The sequence below is a fragment of the Canis lupus genome, chromosome 1 (genome assembly GCF_011100685.1).
Source record: "Canis lupus familiaris isolate Mischka breed German Shepherd chromosome 1, alternate assembly UU_Cfam_GSD_1.0, whole genome shotgun sequence".
NCBI classification, from domain to species: Eukaryota; Metazoa; Chordata; class Mammalia; order Carnivora; family Canidae; genus Canis; species Canis lupus.
In genome coordinates, this window is record NC_049222.1 from 47,319,830 (window position 1) to 47,338,586 (window position 18,757).

At 49.6% G+C, this 18,757-nt stretch overlaps 1 long non-coding RNA gene across 1 annotated transcript; it reads right to left on the minus strand.

Annotated features, from left to right (window-relative positions):
- Window positions 1-400: 400 nt before the first annotated feature.
- LOC102153553 lies at window positions 401-3,203 on the minus strand. Its single transcript, XR_005353728.1, has 3 exons — window positions 1,883-3,203; window positions 1,570-1,725; window positions 401-1,437 (listed from the first exon to the last, which is right to left on the minus strand). It is a non-coding gene; the product is annotated as an uncharacterized LOC102153553 (long non-coding RNA).
- Between the last annotated feature and the right edge of the window lie 15,554 nt (window positions 3,204-18,757).

The window sequence follows — 18,757 nt, forward strand, 5'->3', positions numbered from 1 at the left end:
TCTCCCGAGGTGGAACACTGCCGAGCTGGGCCCGGAGGTGTCCTGTGACCTCCGTGACCTCCCCAGTCTCCCCTGTGCGCCTTGGCTCCTCCCGCCCCTCCCCAAGCCTGGATATGAGCTGCCAGCAGCTGCTTCTGTGACTCTCCCGGTGACCTCCATCTGACTTGTCGACTGTTATGTTTCATTAAGGTGGTTGTGCACATGTTTGCCCCAGTCTCTTATGGGTGGATTTCATAATTTAACTTTTACAAGAAGATCTTATTTCCTTCATATCCAAGTTCCTGAATCTATCTCCCTGCTGCCTCCATGTGCCAAACGCAGTGAACACATAAATTCTTTCCAGAGCCAAGAATAGAAACTAAGATTTATGAGTCCCCATCTATTACTGTAGCCAGCAGGATCACTTACTCCTCATATCCTTTATTTCATGACCATATTTTTCTTCATAAATGGCACCTTTTTAAGATGTGACATAAAGAGGTCCAATTCAAAGTTTTAAATTCAAATTATTTGGGCTATCCAAGAACATACTAAGCATCTGAACTACGCATGGAAAATACCCTTTTTGCATGCTTGAATAAGTCCAAAACAGCTTAAGGGATTTTCTCCAATTTAAAAAAAAAAATAATTCACTTCTGGACTGAGGGGGAAAAACATGATAAATTTCTACACAAAAGCAATGCCTTGAGAGAGAAATAGCTTACGTGGCTGTGAAAACCAGAGGCTTTGTAAGAAATGCAACCCAGCCTACAAGCAAAGCTTCCTCGGGCTCATAATGTAGATGTCAAGGGTGTTTTCCAGAGAACCAGGCGCAGGTGGATTTAGGGGCTGTCTGAGTTCTGAGATTTCTTCCTCAGATGTGTGTGTGGTGGGGAGGGGGTTAAACACTCACCCAGCACAAAGATTAGAAGCTGTAATTGGTCTTACCACACAGAGTTTTAAATTCTTTTTGATGTTATTGACTGGGAAGCAGGGACTTCTCAGGAAAAGTGGAGTCTCAACTTGGCACAATTCACACGCGTTGCAGCAAACCCCCAGATGCCACAGGGGCTTCCCCCTTTTCTTTCTGGTAAGGCTGTCCAGAAGCAACTTCCAAAAATCCTCGAAAGGCCCCTCAGTTGCCCTGGTGCTGCTCCCTCGCCGAGCTCTCCAGGGGTCGAGCGCTTCCCAGCCACAGGCATGAGCCTGCACACCTAGCGTTTGCTGCCTCTGGCCTGGCAGGTCCTCCCTGGTACAGCTCCCCAGCACTCACCAGGCCCTGGGGCCCCTCCAGGCTCGCAGACAAGGGGGTTCACTCTGCCTACAGACAACCACACAGTGAGGGACGAGGGACGCCGTGCCTTTGTCTTCCTTGAGAAAAACCTTCCAACCAGATTGGAGGCTTCTCTGATAGTGTGAGTACACAGTTACTTTTCTCTCTCTCCTGAATGCATCAGTCTGTAGAAGAGAAAAAAAATTTAAAGGCTCCATAGAACACTTGTCTACTTTGCTCACAATCCCCCTCCCATGCAACAAAACACAAAAACAAACAAACAAAAAAACAACCAACAATCCCATCTCCCCAAACACCTCGGGCAGCCGCCAGCAGGGAGGAGAGACATGCTTTCTTCATCAATGTCCTGGAGATGACGTTCTGCTGTTTTAGTTTAAATATCTCACGCTGGTGACTCCAGCCAGAAACAAGAGCATTACAAGGCTCCCCGTCTCACCGCCTCCTGTTGGGCCCTGTTGTGTAAGGGATTTGTGTCACCCTCTAAATGGGGTCTGGACACCCCCCCCCCAAGTAAAGTGGCAGATTCTCAGCAGGGATCTGCATTTTCCACTGTGAGCCCCTCCCAGCCCCTCCATGCATCTCCCTTCACCCCGTGCACCCCACACCTACCTGTGTTCTGCACCCTTGGGCACCCCATGCCCTCCTAGACACCACCCCCAGCCCATGCTTTTCTGGCCCTGGCTTATAGTGGACTCATCCCAGCAGTAGGAGGAGCCAGGGGGGGCTCATCATCCCCTGTGCCCAAGGCCTAGAGCCTCCTGTTTCCTGGCGCCAGCATCCTTTGGCCGCCCGGGAGCGGCAGGGCCAAGTCGGATCAACGCCTCTGCAGCCGCCTCAGAAATACATTGATTTTTCTTACAGCCACGAGGCCCATCCAATTAAAAATAATCACTGGCGTGTTCCAAGGCTTTATCCTTGCCAAGTGCGTTGACTGCTGCTCGCACAGAACAATGCCGTTTGTCAAACATGACCTCATTTTCATAGCTGGTCAGAGAAGTCTCGAAGCATCTCCCCCACCTCCAGCCCCACCCCCATTACTGGAAGGTCTAGAGGTTTTCTGAGGTGATATTACTCCATACTTAGGCCACAAGGGGGTTGGGGCCAAGGCAGCTTCCCTTTTCCGGGGTGTGGAGTGGTTGTAGGATTTAGGTTTTCTCTCTAGGGTTAGTGAAACAGACCAAGCTGCTGAAGAAGAGGCAGGCCGGGGAAAGAGGAAGATACAGCCCAGAAAGTATTTAAAAACTGCTGGTGGGTGGGAGGATGACGAAGTAGCCATTAGGGACCATAAAGCAAACCATGAACACACATCTCTTGCCATTACATAATATAAAGGATGAAAGAAAAAAAAAAGGATGAAGACATGTGATGGAGGCAGGCAAGCATTGGCCCAAGGAGGACCAGCTCATGTAGAGATCAACCTGGGTTCAGTCCCGGCTCTGCCCCTTCCTAGCTGTGTGACCTGAGGCAAGTTACTCAACCTTTCTGAAGGCAAGTTGAATCATCCCTAAAATCTGGCTATACATACCTTCCATCAGAAACTCAACGGCATTATTATTTATTTATTATTTATTATTCCTCTCTAGGAATAGGTAAATACTAAGGCTTATTCTAAGAGCAGGTAATTATTGGCAAATTCTGGGTGATTGATGAACAACTCTCTGCAACTTCTGGCAATCTTCCTAAGATGTACACGCACAAGTCTGGAAGTATATCAGGAATCTGTATTTCACTTTTTCCATTCTGGTTGAGCTTTAAGAAAGAAAGAGAAATTACACACACATACACACACACACACACACACACTCACCAAGAAATCTCATTTTTCTTCCTAGAGATACTCGTTATGTTTCCAAACTTTTCAAACATTTTTTATCCCAAATTTCTTTTTTTTTAATTTAATTAATTTATTTGACAGAGAGATAGAGCACAAGCAGGGGGAGCAGCAGGGAGAGGGAGAAGGCAGGCTCCCTGATGTGGGGCTCCATCCCAGGACCCTGGGCTCATGATTCGAGCCAAAGGCAGGTGCTTACCCGACTGAGCCACCCAGGCACCGCCATCTGAGATTTCTGTATAGTGTCTCTGTTGATACAGAGGTGCCAGCTGTGTGTGGAGGTAAGTGGTGGTAATCTTCCTCGTGTTGGCCCAGGACACTTTTAGGTTCCTGACATCAAATTAACCATTATTTCATAATATTGCACCCTTCCAAAATAACTTTTTCTAGAAAGTAACCAAATTATTTCCGACTCATGGTGGAGATCCCACTGTTCTGCATCCTCACCACAGCTTGATAAGGTCAGTCTTTATAATTTACCCATTTTAGTAGGGGTGTCCTGGTATCTCATCATGGTTTTCATTTGTATTTCCCTAGTGATGCATTTTTTTAAATTATTATTTGCCATCCATGTTATCTTCTTCGGCATTATCTGACAATTGGCAAATTGTTCAGATCTCCTGTCTAGTTTTTAATTGTGTTGTTCATTTTATTACAGGGTTTTGAGAGTTTTAAAAAATACATTAGGGGTGGGGAGCCTTGGTGGCTCAGTGGTTGAGCATCTGCCTTCGGCTCAGGTCATGATCCCCAGCGCCTGCGATGGAGTCCCACACAGGGCTCCCCTCAGGGAGCCTGCTTCTCCCTCTGCCTGTGTCTCTACCTCTCTCTGTATCTCTCATGAACAAATAAATAGAATCTTAAAAAAATTACATTAGGAGTATAAGTCCTTTGTCCAGTAGGTATTTTTCAATTATTTTCTCCCAGCCCATGATGTGTCTTTCATCCTCTTAATGTTTTCCTTTGGAGAGCAAAAGCTTTTAATCTTGATGAAGTCCAATTTATCATCTTTATTTCCTCTTATGAGTCCTGCATTTATTTGATGTTGTAGCTGAGAAATCTTTGCCTACACCAAGGTCACAAAATTGTGTTCTCTGTTTCCTTCTGGAAGTTTTTGATTTTTTTGATTTTTAAATTTTTATTTATTTTTTTTAAACTTCTGGAAGTTTTATAGCTTTAGACTTTACATTGAGGTCCATGGTCCATTTGGAGGTAATCTTTACATATAGTGTGAGGTTTGGATGGAGGTTCATGGTTTGCATATGGATATCCAGTTCTTCCAGCATCATTTTTTGAGAAGATCATCCTTTCCCCCATTGAGTTGCCTTTGCACCTTTGTTGAAAATCAGTTGACCCTCTACATGCGAGTCTATTCTGGAGAGCGTCTTGATTTCCATTGTAGATGGAAATCTGTATTTCAATCTGTTCTGTATTGAAATTCTCGGCTGCCATGATACCTGGACAGGGCCTCCTCTCTTTCCACGAGCACTGCTCACTGCTGGGTCCCCACCACGGGCAGTACTGACTGCTCTTCTACAACCTTGAAGCTTCTTGAGCCTTGCCCTAGTGGGGCTGGCTGCAGATGAATGCATAGATCTCCCAGAGGTCAGAAGTGGGGGGCCCTACACCACATTTTCCAGGAAGCCTCTGTTGCAAAAGTGCATTTCTCACTCTGGGATGCAGCTCTGGATGTCCGAGAGGCTCTGAACCGCTGGCTGGAGGACCCAGAGCTCCCCCACATCCTCCCACTCCCCACCCCAGTTCATGACCTTCCCTCCTCACCTTCCCTTAATTCCAATCAGGCTGGAGAAACTTCAAGAGAAGGATTGATTAGAAGTCCCGTCTGCCTTTCAAAAACCCAGAAGGTTAACTCCTCCAGCAGCCGGCTTGGCCGCCTATCCTCCTGCAGCTGCCCAGGGAGGGTTGCACAGAGGGAGGAACATGAGAAGAATCGCACGCTGAGTCCCCCAGCAGTTAGGAATTAGATGAAGTCATAAGCAGCTCTACACTTGGCAAAGCACCTGGACACAATAGTATGCTTAATGAAATGATTAAATGTCTCTGCAGCAGAGTCCCATTTCATTTATTTAACTTTTATTGACCTCTAATGAATGTCTGCCAAATACTAGTGCAGCATGGAAAAGCAGGAGTGAGGCATCTGCCACGGGGCAGGGTTTAGACTGACCCTGTGCTCCCCAAGCCAGAGAACTCCGTGCCATCACCCTCAGTCTTTCATCCGCATCTTCTGTAGACAATTGAATGGGTACTGAATTGGGGTGGGGGACAGGACAACAAGAAAAATGTTACCTTTTTTCAAAGAAAACTGGTCTTGGCCAGGCAGGAATGCGGAGAACTGTGTTCCTCAACCTCCTCACTTCTCTCAAGGATGAGGCACTGCCTTTAGGACATTTAATTGGCTGAAAGCTATGTGGTTTGTATCTAAGGACAAAACATATTTCCAGAGACTTCCTCCCAGGTATTCCACACAATTCTCAAAAGAGTGAGTTTTGATGGTAAAATTCATTTGAGAAACCGACCTGCTTTATCCCTTCTGCAAGATCAGGTTAAGGACTTTGAGAAGCCCTGATGCAAATTTCCTAAACTTACTTATGTTAAGAACACTTTTTTTTTTTTTCACTAAACACCTACGAACTATCAGGGAACTCGGCTGAGAAAAGTTGTTCCCCCAAATGCCATAGATGTTCTGATAAAAAAAAAAAAAACAGTGTCTGCTGCCTTATTCTATTCAGCTAACTTAGAATCAGTGAAGGGTGAAGACAATGAGGAATTTGGGCTTTTCTCGGGCACCCTGCTTGCTTCTCCCTGGCATCCAGCTGGGGATGTGGAAGAAGCAATGGCATCTTCCGGCCGGCTGATGGGGGTGGAAGGGGTGGCAGAAGAGGGATGATTTGCAGAAACCCCAACCAGAGCACTCCCATTGACTAGCTGGTTAAGACTGCCAGACAACCCTAGATGAGAAGAGTCCATCTCCCCAAAGTTCACATGTATTGACCTATGATGACATAGCTTCTAGCATGCAGTTTTTTCTTCTTTCCTGTCATGCTAGCTTGCCAGAGATTTATTTTCTCCAAATATCACAACTGAATTGAAAACTTTTTTTTTCTTTTAAAATGTATTTATTTTGGAGAGAGAGAGAGAGAGAAAGAGAGCACGTGTGCATGGGGGGGAGGCAGAGGGAGAGGGAGAGGAGCAGACTCCCCACTGAGCAAAGAGCCCCAAGCGGGGGTGGGGACTCCATCCCACCACCGGAGATCACAACCTGAGCCAAAATCATGAGTCCCATGCTTAACCCACTGAGCCACCCGGGTGCCCCTAAAAACATTTTTTCTACGCCCCCCCCCCCATCACTTCTGTACTACATCTCCATCCTACTCCAAACTCACGTTTGGGACTAGGGCCCCCCCTTCCCGCTATGGAAAACGTCCCATCTGTCTTTTAAGGGGTGTCAGCCACGAAAAAAATGGGAAGTCTGCAAGGCAAGTGGCACTTTCCCTCCTTCGCTTGGTGCCTCCGCTTGCGCTCCTGTGGAGCCGAGCGCCCGCCTCCCGGCCCCGCAGCAAACGCAGAAGGCGCCGAGTCAGCAGCCCGCGCTCCCGTCCCTCCGCCGCCCGCGCCGCGCGCCCCTGCGGCGCCTGCGCTCAGCCTAATTCTTTATGCCTTGTTATTCTGTCAATTTCTTAATCTATTGGTGCTGACTTTATTTTTAGCGCGCCTATTGTGACAGCAAATCCTGAAATTGCCTCGGTTGTTTTTTCTGAAAATGGCCTTTACCAACCCATAATGCAGACCCCGACTAAATACTGGGGCCCCGGGCGCAGCCGCCTCCCCTGGGAGCTGCGCATCCACGCTCCCCTTGGAGGGGGCGCCCCGAGGGGCCGCCGGGAAAGCCACCGGCTGTCACAGGAAGGTGAGCATCTCTGGGGCTCGCTGGAAAATGCTCGCTTCCTCCTCTTTTGGAGAATTTCTTCAAACATTAATAAATTCCCTCCCCTTTCCCTATCTTTTGTTGGCAAACTATAAAAAATGCAAATGATCCAGAAACCAATTAATTTTTAGAAGGCTGCAGCTGTTTTGCAGTATTCACAAGACATGGTGGGCACATTTAGGGCGTGTGCCCGCAAAAGCACACACACACACACTGTGGAAGGCATCGGGCCGCTCATCACAGACGCATCACGTCTCCAGATTTGAGCCATCGTGTCGGCCTCCTCCAAGCCTGCAGATCCGATTCAAAGCGTGCTCGGCACCCAAATAATCGGGAATTGCTAAGGGGCGCATTCTCCAGAATGCGGCCTGGAGATGTCCCCCGTCACACAATAAAGCTTCACCTCCCAGGACCCAGGAAGGCTCCCTGGGGAGGCAGAGGTGCCGGCAGGGGCTTTCTTCAGGCAGGCTGGGCCCTCCTCTGTCTTAAGTCCCAGGGACTTTTAGGGGCTTTTAGGGCTATAGCTGCTGCCCCCCACCCCTCCCCTGCAGTGGAACTTGGTTGGATTCAGAGCTCAGAACTCTGAATCAAGCGTCAAAGTCTTTTCTGGTGGTTGTCTGAGTATCAAGATAATCTTCCTGCAGGAGAACAGTTTTCTTCTACCTTCCATTGCATCACCCCATGGCCCACCTGAAGCCACTTCTCACTTTTCTCAGTTTGTGGGAACAGGAGCAGGGAGCAGCTGGGTTTGGTTGCAGTAGAGGGGTAGGGGTTCCAAGCTGCCCACCTTACAAGGTACGCTGTGCTTGGTCTCAGCACATCACTGCGATTCCACAATGCTTGGAGACTAGGCCCGTGACCAGTTGTGGCCAGTGAGATGCAGGCAAGTAGGCTGATGGGGCTTTTGGAAAAGACTCTTTTCTGTTAGCAAAACAAAGTCAAGTATGGAAACAGCCTTTCTGCACCCCTGCCTCCTTCCTGCCCCAAGAACACTTCTGTGTCCTGATGTGAAGCTGGTGGCTTGCAGTGTCCTGTGACCATGAGGTGGCAGGCCTGGGATGGTGGAGTGGTGTAAGGGGAAGCCATCGAGCACCTGCAGCCATCCTGGACCAGCGGGTTTCCAGACTCCTGGCCACATGAGATAATTGCCTCTTGTCACTGCTCAATCGAGTGTTTGACCGAGGTGTCCTGACTGACCGAGGGTTCTTAGGTTGGAAGAGACCTCACAGCTGTGTCATCTGGAATCACGGCCAAGGGCTGCTTGGCTTCCTGCTCTAACATGTCCATGGGGCCATCTTCTAAACTGCACTTCAACAAGCAATGAAGAGGACCCACTTTCTCCTGGAGCTCTGGGGCTGCCCTGGGCACCTCTGCTGGGATGTCTTCCTCATGTGGGGAAAGAATCCAGTTTGCTAGTGTTCTGGAGGGACTGGCATGGGGGCTGCTCCCACAAGAGATGCCAGGGTGAGGGCTGAGCCCCCCGGGACAAGCAGGGGGTGATGCCAGGCTTATTGAGATATAATTCACATACCATGCAATTCACCCATTTAAATGCACAATTCAGTATTTCTTAGTTGATTCATACATGTGTGCAAACATTACAAGCCAATTTTAGACACTTTTCATCTTGAGAAGACACTGAAGAAACTGAAGAAACTCTGTGCTCTCGAGCTATTGGTCCTCTACTTTCTACCACCCCTCCCTCCCCCAGCCCTAAGCAACCACTAATCTTTCTTTCTCTATAGAGTTCCCTATTCTGGACATTTCATAAAAGTGAATCATACCATAAGGGCTTTGTGACTGGCTTCTTTCACTTAGCATCACATTTTCAGGGTTCATCTACGTTGTAGCCTGTGTCAGTACTTCATACTTCATTTCTCTTTCTGGCCAAAAATGATTCCATTGCATATTCAGCCTTGTTATTTTGGGTAGTTACATTCTATAAAGTCACCATGATCATTGGGTTATTGAACACTGCCCTGTTGCTGCTAAGGGGAATACAGGGTTAGGTTTCTGCAAGCCACTGATCACACTTTCATCAATCAATCAACATGTAACCTTGTTTTATATGTATGTATAAATACCTTTTATACGTATGTATAAATACCTGCTTAAAAACACCTTATTTGATATATATTATTGGTTTATTAACATTGAACTCATGGCCAAAAACACTATAACTCCTATATGAATAGTAGGGGATGGGGGAAGGGGTGTTGCCCAGAGGACTCTCAGGATAAACACACCTATATCAACCCAAAGTCAGCCCCAACAAGGATGCCACCAATTGCCCTGGTAGGACTTTGAGGACTAGAACCAGATAGTTTGGGCAAAGTGGGATGATTGATTCATGCCAGCCTAGGTCTTCCATATGTACATAGTTTTTACTTCTACCCTTTGGAATGACACAAAGATGATCCTCTTTTTTTCATGAGAAGACCCTTTCATTGTTTGAAGACACATCTTGGGTCCTCCTAAGTCTTCTCAGGCTTGACATCCTCAGTTTCTTGGACCTTCTTCTTTCTTTTTTTAAATTTTTTTTAAGATTTATTTCTTTACTTTAGAGAGAGAGAAGAGAAAGCACGGGTGCAGAGGGAGAGGGAGAGATAATCTCAAACAGACTCCCTGCTGAGCTCGGAGCTGGACTTGGTGCTCCATCTCTGGCCCCGAGATCATGACCCAAGCAGAAATAAAGATTTGGACACCCAGGCCACTGAGCCATCCAGGCTCCCCATATCGGACATTCTTTACACTGTACACAGTAGCAGAGGTTGCTGGCTGATGATCAAGCTTCTCTTCTTCTGGTGTCATGGCCAGACTGCACTTCTCAGCCTCTCTTGAAGGTCGGTGTGGATTTGGGATGAATGTGAACAGAGGGCACGTGGTCATTTCCACACCTGGCCTGTACATACCTGCACAGGCTCCATGCTCTTTCAGCATGAAGAGGGGCACCATGCACCCCTGCTGGAGGAGGGCTGACCCCCACTTAGGAACGTCGGTTATGTGAACAAGTACTAAGCTGTCCTGTGCAATCTCTGTAGCCTTATCTGTTATTGCAGCTAGCATCACTTTGATTCACGTGCTTTCAGGCCCCTGCATTTCCAGCTCCCTCTCTGCACACATTCCTGCTTGTCCAGACTCCTTTCACAGTGGGCACCCCACATTGGCCTGGGGGGGGGGGAGTGTCTGTCCAGAGCTAAGGGTGATTTTCTCCCTTGCCCAATCACCCATATCTAGGGACACAGGGTAAGATTTTTGGAGGAGATTTTTTTGGAGGAGAGCCCACCCTGTGGTTGACCCCTATGTAACTTACCACTGAATAATCCCCCAGGTCATCTCCTCCACGTACCATTGCGAGACCCTGTTTTTCTCATCCTGCATAGCTAGGGGGTTGGGGACACAACAATTCACCCAGAACCATGACTCAATGAGATATTCTGGATCCTACTGGGACATTTACTCACAACCATGATAGCTGTGGTAATAACAGCCAACACCCGGATGGTCAATTCTAGATGCTTTATGAGTCTCAACTCTTCATACTATTGATTCTAAAGGCAAAACTATTATGATCCCCATTATAGAGCTGAGTAAACCGAGGCAGAGAAGTTAAATAACTTGCCTCAGCCAGGACAATTAGCTAGTTATAGAGCTGGACTTGATTTGCCCCAGCAGTTCAGTGCCAGCCGGATTCCTACCTACTAGGCGAATATGCTTTGTATGTCCTGGTCATGTCTGAATCCAGGTGCTACATGCATACAGAACAAGGACAGTGAGGCCCTCCCCTGAGAGCCCTTTGAACTAACACCCATCTGCTTCTGGGGCACCTTTTGGATGGTAGTCGCCTCCAGCCTATGTGTTGCCATTTTATCCACAGGGATTTCAAAGGAGATGAGGATCTATGCCAAGGAGGAAGAGGAGGAGGAGGAGGAGAAAGAAGAAGAAGATGAAGAAGAAGAAAAGAGAGGAGTGAGGAGGTTGGAGGGAGTTGAGGGTGCTGATGAGTTCTTTCCTGTCGTATCCGGCTCTCCGCCTCCTCGACAGCGAAGCCTAGAAGAAGAAGAAGAAGAAGAAGAAGAAGAAGAAGAAAAGAAGAAGAAGAAGAAAGCAGCAGCAGTGGAGGAGGAGGAAGAGGAGGAGGAGGAGAAGAATGGACTCAGAGTTCTGCAAGCTTGAGGCCCGCTGAGCACAGCAGCCCAGAATCCTTAGGGACTTTCTGCCAAAACTCAAGGGTATGACCTTGAAGAGACAGGAAATCAAACAGAAAGCACTTGCCTTCCTGGGACCAGGGGTGTTGAAAGAGGCCGGACTAAGAACTACAAAGATAGAACAGATGCAGCTCTGAAAGCCTGGCCACTATTCTGAGTGTGTCAAACTGAGAAGAAGTATTGAGAGTGGGTGCTTATAATTTATCTAACAGTATATAGTGAGGACTCGGAAATGTATACCCTGGTAGAAGAATCGATCTTGCTTTGCCTTGTTCTACACCGAGGACCTGTTGAGCCAGACTGCACCGAGCCATCGGCTCCTGGCTTTATGCAAAGTAATTGGCCAAACATTATACGAAGACGTATAATCCACAAGCTTGACCCTTGTCGAAATTATTTTCTTATCACTCTACGGCTTGAGTGTTGGAGAAAGATGAAAGGAAATTGAGAACCTGCTTCTCCGGTGGCGACAGCAGAGGCTGCCAGTGGCAGGATAGGGGGCTGGTTACACAGCGCGCCCCGAGTGTGCAGCCACACGCAGCTCACGCTGGTTCTCAAGGGTGGTAAGGAGTGCCTTTGGCAGGCAAAGGCTGCGACTGGCATGGCAAGGGCTTCCAGAGCTGGAATATCCATGGGAAGGCTCTTCCTAAAGCTTCCTGTCCTTTCAGCTGATCCCGACCCATCCAGCCGCCAGAAAGGCAGCCATAGGCCAGGACCTGGCAAGGAGGGACAAGGAATCTACCCCAGGGAGGGGCGGGGGAGGGGAGTGACTGAGTCTCTACCAGGTTAAGGATGGGGTTCAGTAACGGAGAGGTTGCAAAGAACAGCAAATCCTGCTAAAGAGCCTGGAAATTTGGGGTACCCAGGTGGCTCCATCAGTTAAGCGCCTGCCTATGGCTCAGGTCATGATCCTGGGGTCCTGGGATGGAGCCCTTCATTGGGCTCCCTGCTTGGCGGGGAGTCTGCTTCCTCCCTCCCCCTCTGCTCCTCCCCCTCCTTGTACTCTCTTTCTTGCTCTCTCTGCCAAATAAATATAATAAATCTTAAAAGGGGGGGGATGGGTAGCTGGAAATTCAACTAACTTACTTTGCATGTTCTATCTTGGAGTCTGTGAAGACGCCAGCAGAGTTGGTTCGGGAAAACCCGTTCCAGGCCTTTCCCTTGTTTCCTTAGATGGCCAGCTTCCATCCACATTGTGCTCTCCCTGAGTGTGTGTGTCTGTGTCTAAATTTCCCTTTTTTATAAGGACACAAGTCATATTGGATTAGGGCCCTTCCTACTGAACTCATTTTAATGTAATCATATGGTTACAGGCCCAATCTCGTGGTCACGTTCTGAGGGGCGAGGGTTAGGACTTCGACATGTGAATTTGGGGTGACACAATTCAGCTCCTAACACCACTCTCCCCACCTTAACATTCTCTTACCTTGTTTTTGGCTTGCTTTGCCTTGTTTAAAGCATTTGTTAGTACCTGAAATCACTTCATTTATTTGTTTGGAAAGTATCTTTCCCACTTGAATAGAACATCCCTGACACATTTTCTTCCCTGGGGGCCTGGCACATTTGTGGGGCAAGTGAATCCGGCTCTCACCTGTGCCTCTTGGTGGCCAGTCCCCCTTCCAGTGAAAGCAGCAGGATCCCCAACCCACATTGTCCCGGTGAGTGCAGCCCTGAGTGTACCCCAGGAAACCCACTGGGGACAGAGAGAAGAGGCCTGAATCTGCCCCAAAAAGCCTAGGAGGGGAAGGAGAGATGAGAACTTTTCTCTTTCCATGTTATCACCTCATTATTTTTCAGGTCTTGGCCTCTTACCAGAAACAACAAGATGGAAAGTCCATCACACAGCTCATTTTAATCCACATTTCTCTGTGATGTCTTAATTAATTATTATTTATTTTCCATAGTAATATCATTAATATTTTTGAAGAGTTATCTCCTGCATTTCTCAGCCAAAATGTTTGGAGCAAATAAGTGTCACTTAGGCCTGGGCCAGCTGTTGTGTAATCGGACTGAGATTAAGGAGGTGCTACTCTGTTTGCAAGCCTGAGTCTCTCTGTAGCACCAAGGTCTTTCTGGAAAAAGTTTTCCTTCTGTAGAGGAGTCAGGAGCTCAGGAGTGACCCTTAGCAGCCAGGGTTCTAACCAGTGCCTCACAGAATTACCACCACTACCATCATCACTACCACCATCACCACCATTGTCACCATCACCATTACCATCATCATAACCACCATTATCATCATCAGCATCACCACCATCATCATCACTATCATCACTACCACATTCACCACCACATTCATTCACCACCACCATCACCATCATCACCACCACATTCACCACCACCATCACCATCATCACCACCACATTCACCACCACCATCACTACCAACACCATCATTATCACCATCACCACCACCACCATCACCATCATCATAACCACCACCATCATGATCATCATCACCATCACCATCATCATCATCATCATCACTATCATCACCACCACTACCACCATCGCCACCATCACCACCATCACCACCACCATTATCATCATCATCATCACTGCATTTACCAAGGACCCCTCTATACCAGGGCCTCTGTTAAGTGCTTTATCCATAAGATCTTCTAGAAATAGCACTCTAAGGCCAAAACAATTCTTTTGTCAAAGATGTGATAAACCAGTATAAGTTATGAAAATATCGATGGAAACAGAGCACACAGGATCCTTACCACCACACATGTACCCCACAACCAGGAACCTCGGTGACACCTGATAAGCATGACATTTAGAAGCACAGCGTCTGCACTTGGCTTGGAGTTGCTGCTCTAGGCTGGGTGTGGCTGGGAGCATCAGCTTCTCCCTGCAGAGCCCAGGGATGACTCTGCTCCAGGTGGGTGCATGTTGCGGCCAGGCTCAAAGGGCAGCGGCTGCTCCAAAGAGGCTTTTTCTCACAGTAGTGGCAAAAGCGCAAGAGATCAACTGGGACAGACAAGTTCTCCTCAGAACCATCATGTGTGAGTCTCCCCAGATGCCTGTTTGCCTAAGCAAGTCCTGTGGGCAAGCACAAAGCCAAGGAGGCAGGGATGCCTGGCTGGGTGTCATTGTCACCGAGGACCTTAGTGGTTTGTGATGGAGTGTGGGAATGCCACCTGACACCCCCTTCCCTTCCTCTCCCATACGGTGGAGACCTCTCCTGCTCCTGTGAAGCCAGGTCAGGGTGAGGCCACAGCGAAGAGCAGGGGCTGGGAGGGAGAGAGGGCGGGGGTAGACCGCAGAGGTGTGGGGCAAGCAGCCCAGGTGCCATCAGACTGTCTTGTAAGACCCAATTTCTATTTCTGTCACCTCCCAGCTTTGTGACCTCAGAGCTTCAGTGTCCGTGTGCGTAGAATCAGGGTGATAACGGCCCAGAGGTGAGGAAAAGAATCAGCACGTGAGTCCTTGGCCCACAGAAGGCGGGAAATGGCAGTCTTTTCACTGCTTCTGGGTTGGCAGGGGGACTTGGGTGGAAGAGTAAAGAGAATTCTCACGAAAGAGCTGGTCGCTAGAGAAAGCCAAGCGAAGAGCAAGCAAAGGAGGAGGAGAGGGAAATGCCCCGTGTGAGCCCGACGTGAGCAGGACGTGGCTCCAGAGAGGCCTGGGAGGTGTTTGCAGCCTTATAAGGCTCAGGGAGCAGCGAGGATGCTTCCTGCAGAGGCAACAAAAAAATCCCGCCGAAAAGTGGCGAGGTCCGTGGCGCCACGTGTTAGGAGCCCCCCCCCCCCCCCGCACAGTCGGGGAGGAGCCGGGAAGCCCGCCCCCGCGGGACGCGGGCCCAAGTCCAACCAATCGCTGCCAGGGAGGTTACCGCGCTCTCAGGCTTCGGCCAATCAGGACGCAGCGCCCGCGCTGGGGGTGTGTCAGGAGGGAAGGGGGCGGAGTCGCCAGGGCAGCGGGGGCCGCGGGAGGGGGGGGAGGGCGGTGGCGCGTGGCGGGTCCGCGCCAGGCCCCGGCCCGGTTGCAGCAGGGCAGGCGACGTGGGCGGGGGTCCGCCAGCCCAGCGGAGGTGGAGGGGTGCCCTGGGCCCCACAGCTTCCCTCGGCGGGCGTCGGCCCTGGGGTGCCACGGACAGTGGGAGTTCCGTGCCCTTGCACGCCGCGCTTCTCGGCGTCCGCATTGGAAAGTAAAGTTCGCGGGAGGGCTGGGCTTGCTCACACCATCTTCTGGGGGCCCGAGGGTGAGTGGAGGCGCTGCACGTGCGGCCGCCCACGCCCTGGCTCACGGCCAAGCCCCCGGAGCTGCAGGTGCACTTGTGTTTCCCAGCGACCCGGGGGAGAGTTTCCAGGATGAGACCGTGGGCCCCAATACCCCGATCCCAGAGCCGTGGCTCTCTGTCCTCGGCGGGTGTTTATTCTCGGGGGGGGGGGGGGGGCAGAGGGTGGTGATGGCGAGGTTGGGCATCAGAGGTGGAACTGAGAAAAGGTGGATCTTGGGATCCCCGGGTGGATCAGTGGTTTAGCGCTGCCTTCGGCCCAGGGCGTGATCTTGGTCCCGGGATCGAGTCCCGCATCGGGCTCCCTGCATGGAGCCTGCTTCTCCCTCTGCCTGTGTCTCTGCCTCTCTGTGTGTCTCTCATGAATAAAGAAATAAAATCTTTAAAAAAGAAAAGAAAAAGGTGGATCTCAGACCTGAGGGCCTTGTCAGTCCAGCTGGTGGGCAGACCCCCCCCTCCCCAGGGCTTTTTGGTTCATCTATAAACTGGGTAGGACGGCCTGGGTAGGACAGCCTCAGTGTGTGCCACTGCCGCCACCATCCACCACGGACACCTGCAGCGAGGTGCCAACGCCCAGGAGTGCTGGAGTCAGCAGGGCTGCTCCAGTGTCCCTGTGTCCTTCCTGCCCCTTCTCCCTGGATATCAGGCTCCTTCTAAGGGCTTCTCCAGAACCTAAGCTCCCTCTGTCCAGTCTGGGCAGTCTTCATGAAGGGATGTGGTGCTCTGACTCCTCAGCTCTCTTCTCACTTTATGGTCTGTGACTTGCGACTGGATCCTGTCAGAGCCTAGTGTCTCGGCTTCCAAATGTCCAACACTTGCTTTCAAGACAGCTGTCTCTGTGATGAGATTCAAGAACCGATTTTAATCTGAAAAACCAAGAATTCAACACTCTCTCCCCTCACCCTCTGTCTCTGGGTTCTTTTGATTTTCTGGGCAGGGTGCACCACTTAATTCATGGGAAGATGATGGTAACTTGACACAACAAGAAAATACGCATGAAAGAAACCTCAGTTAATGACAACCAAGTTGATCCTGTCGCAAGAACATGATTAAATTAAGAATTTCTAAAATAAATAAAGAGATAAATAAACAAACAAACAAATAAATAAAGACTTTCTTTTTTATTTGAGATGATGGCCAATCAGAGTTTGGGACAAAGTCCAAGAGTTGGTGTGGAGGGCAAGGGAAAGATCACGTGTCTAAGAGCCAGCTAGGAGAGAGGGGTTCCAGTCTTGGGGCTGATGCTACCTGCAGGCCTCAGAGCAAGTCTGAGCCTCTCAGAGGCTCAATTTCACCATCTATGATATGGGAGTGGACCAGGTGATCACGTTGGTGTGTTCCAGCTCTGAAGTTCTGGGATGTGAGGATTCATGCCAAAAATAATTAAGGCCAGAAGCTAGATTTCTGATCTTGCTGCACTGACCACATCTCCTTCTTCGAACTGACAGTTTTCTTTCCAGTTTCTAAATCTGATTGTTTCTGCAATTGTTGGGCATTAGGTTGACAATGGACAACGGATGGCAGCTGGACCCCCACATAAACATCAGAGTGTAACAGGAAAAAGATCATGGGCTTTGAAATTAGACCAGCCCAGGATTTATGTTAGGAGGTGTTCAACTGAAAACAACTAATAAAAACCTAACAGTGACTTCAACCATACAGACATTTACTGCTCATTCAACAGGAAGTCTGGAGGCGGGAGGTCCTGAGGTTGGTTTGACAGGCCAGCGGTCACACATTCCAAACTTCCATTTTCCATCTTTATACCTTTCACCTCTTGGATCTTAAAAGGCTACCCCAGGGCCACACACCTTCCCTTCCCACAACATGCCCACAGGCAGGAAGGAGGGATGGAGGACTTAAAGGGATTTGTTTTTGAATTGTTCACCCCTTTCTATTAGGGAGAAGCTCTTTCCCAAGCCTCTGATCCTACAGCTTTCTCTCCCATCACATTGGCCAGAAGAGGTCTTCTGCTCACTCCCATCCCAATCACTGGCAACAGGATGCTCATGACCTTGACTGGCTAAGACCCGTTATAATGCTCACAGGATCTCCACCTGGTTTTCAAAAAATTTGGGCCTCTTTTAACTGTGTGATCTTGAACAGATCACTCAGCAACTCTTGCACCCTGTTTTCAGCATCTGAAAAATAGATGGCTTTTGGAACGATTCAGTCAGATAATGTGTGGAAAGTTTCCGGGGCGTTTGGCCATCCCATGGGCGTGCCATGCACTCAGGAAATGGTAACTCTTGCGCTTCCTAACACCACGTTGGATGGCAGTCAGAGAGGATAGCCTTGCCGAGCCGTCTTTTCCCAGTTTTCAATTTCGATAAACTCAATTTCCATGACAAGACACGCATGAGCTTGCCAAAGTCAACATGTTGGGCTCCAGTGTTTACCGCCGCGGCACCTGCTGCTCCAACCGGCTCTGTGCTGTTTTGTACATATTGGTTTTGGACAGTGGCTGCTGCACATTTTGTCTTCGGATTTCTTATGGGGGAGATTTAGCATCTGGCAGCACGGCCTCTGACTGTGCTGAGTCTCTAGCAAGCACGGTCGCTGGGCGTGAGCTGGGATGGGACTTCCGCGAGCAGAGAGGTGCTGCTTCCCTGGGAGAGGGCACTGGGCACGGCCGTGTTCCCACCCGGCTGGCAGAGGGGCACCCCGTCCCCCCAGCTGCAAGTCAGGTGAGGTTCTAGAACTTCTGTCCCCTCACCACCTGCAGCCAATCCATCAGCTCGCTCTACAACCGCCCTCCTCCCACTGTCTGGTCCCAGGCCAAGCCGCACCCTTGGTTCCCCCTGCACCTGCACCTGCACCTGTACCTGCCCTCGCCCCTCAGCATCGGCTACTCCTGGCAGCCAGGCCATGGCTCAAGGACGGGTGCCACATCAGATCATACTGCAGCCTGGGCCCTGCCTGTGGCTTCCATCGCAGGTAGAAGAAAATCCAAGACCTCAAGGTCTGCCCTGGCCCCCTCTCGACCCAGTCCTCACTCAGGGCCAGCTGCAGGGTGCCCCGTCTGGAGCACACACAGGGCCCCAGGCTTGCTTCTTACTCTCTGTCGTTGTCTGGAGGTTTTTTTTTTTTTTTATAAATTTATTTTTTATTGGTGTTCAATTTGCCAACATATAGAATAACACCCAGTGCTCATCCCTTCAAGTGCCCGCCTCAGTGCCCGGCACCCAATCTGGAAGTTTTTAATAATTTCTGAGCAAGGGTCTGCATTTCCACTTTGCATGAATTATATCCAGTCC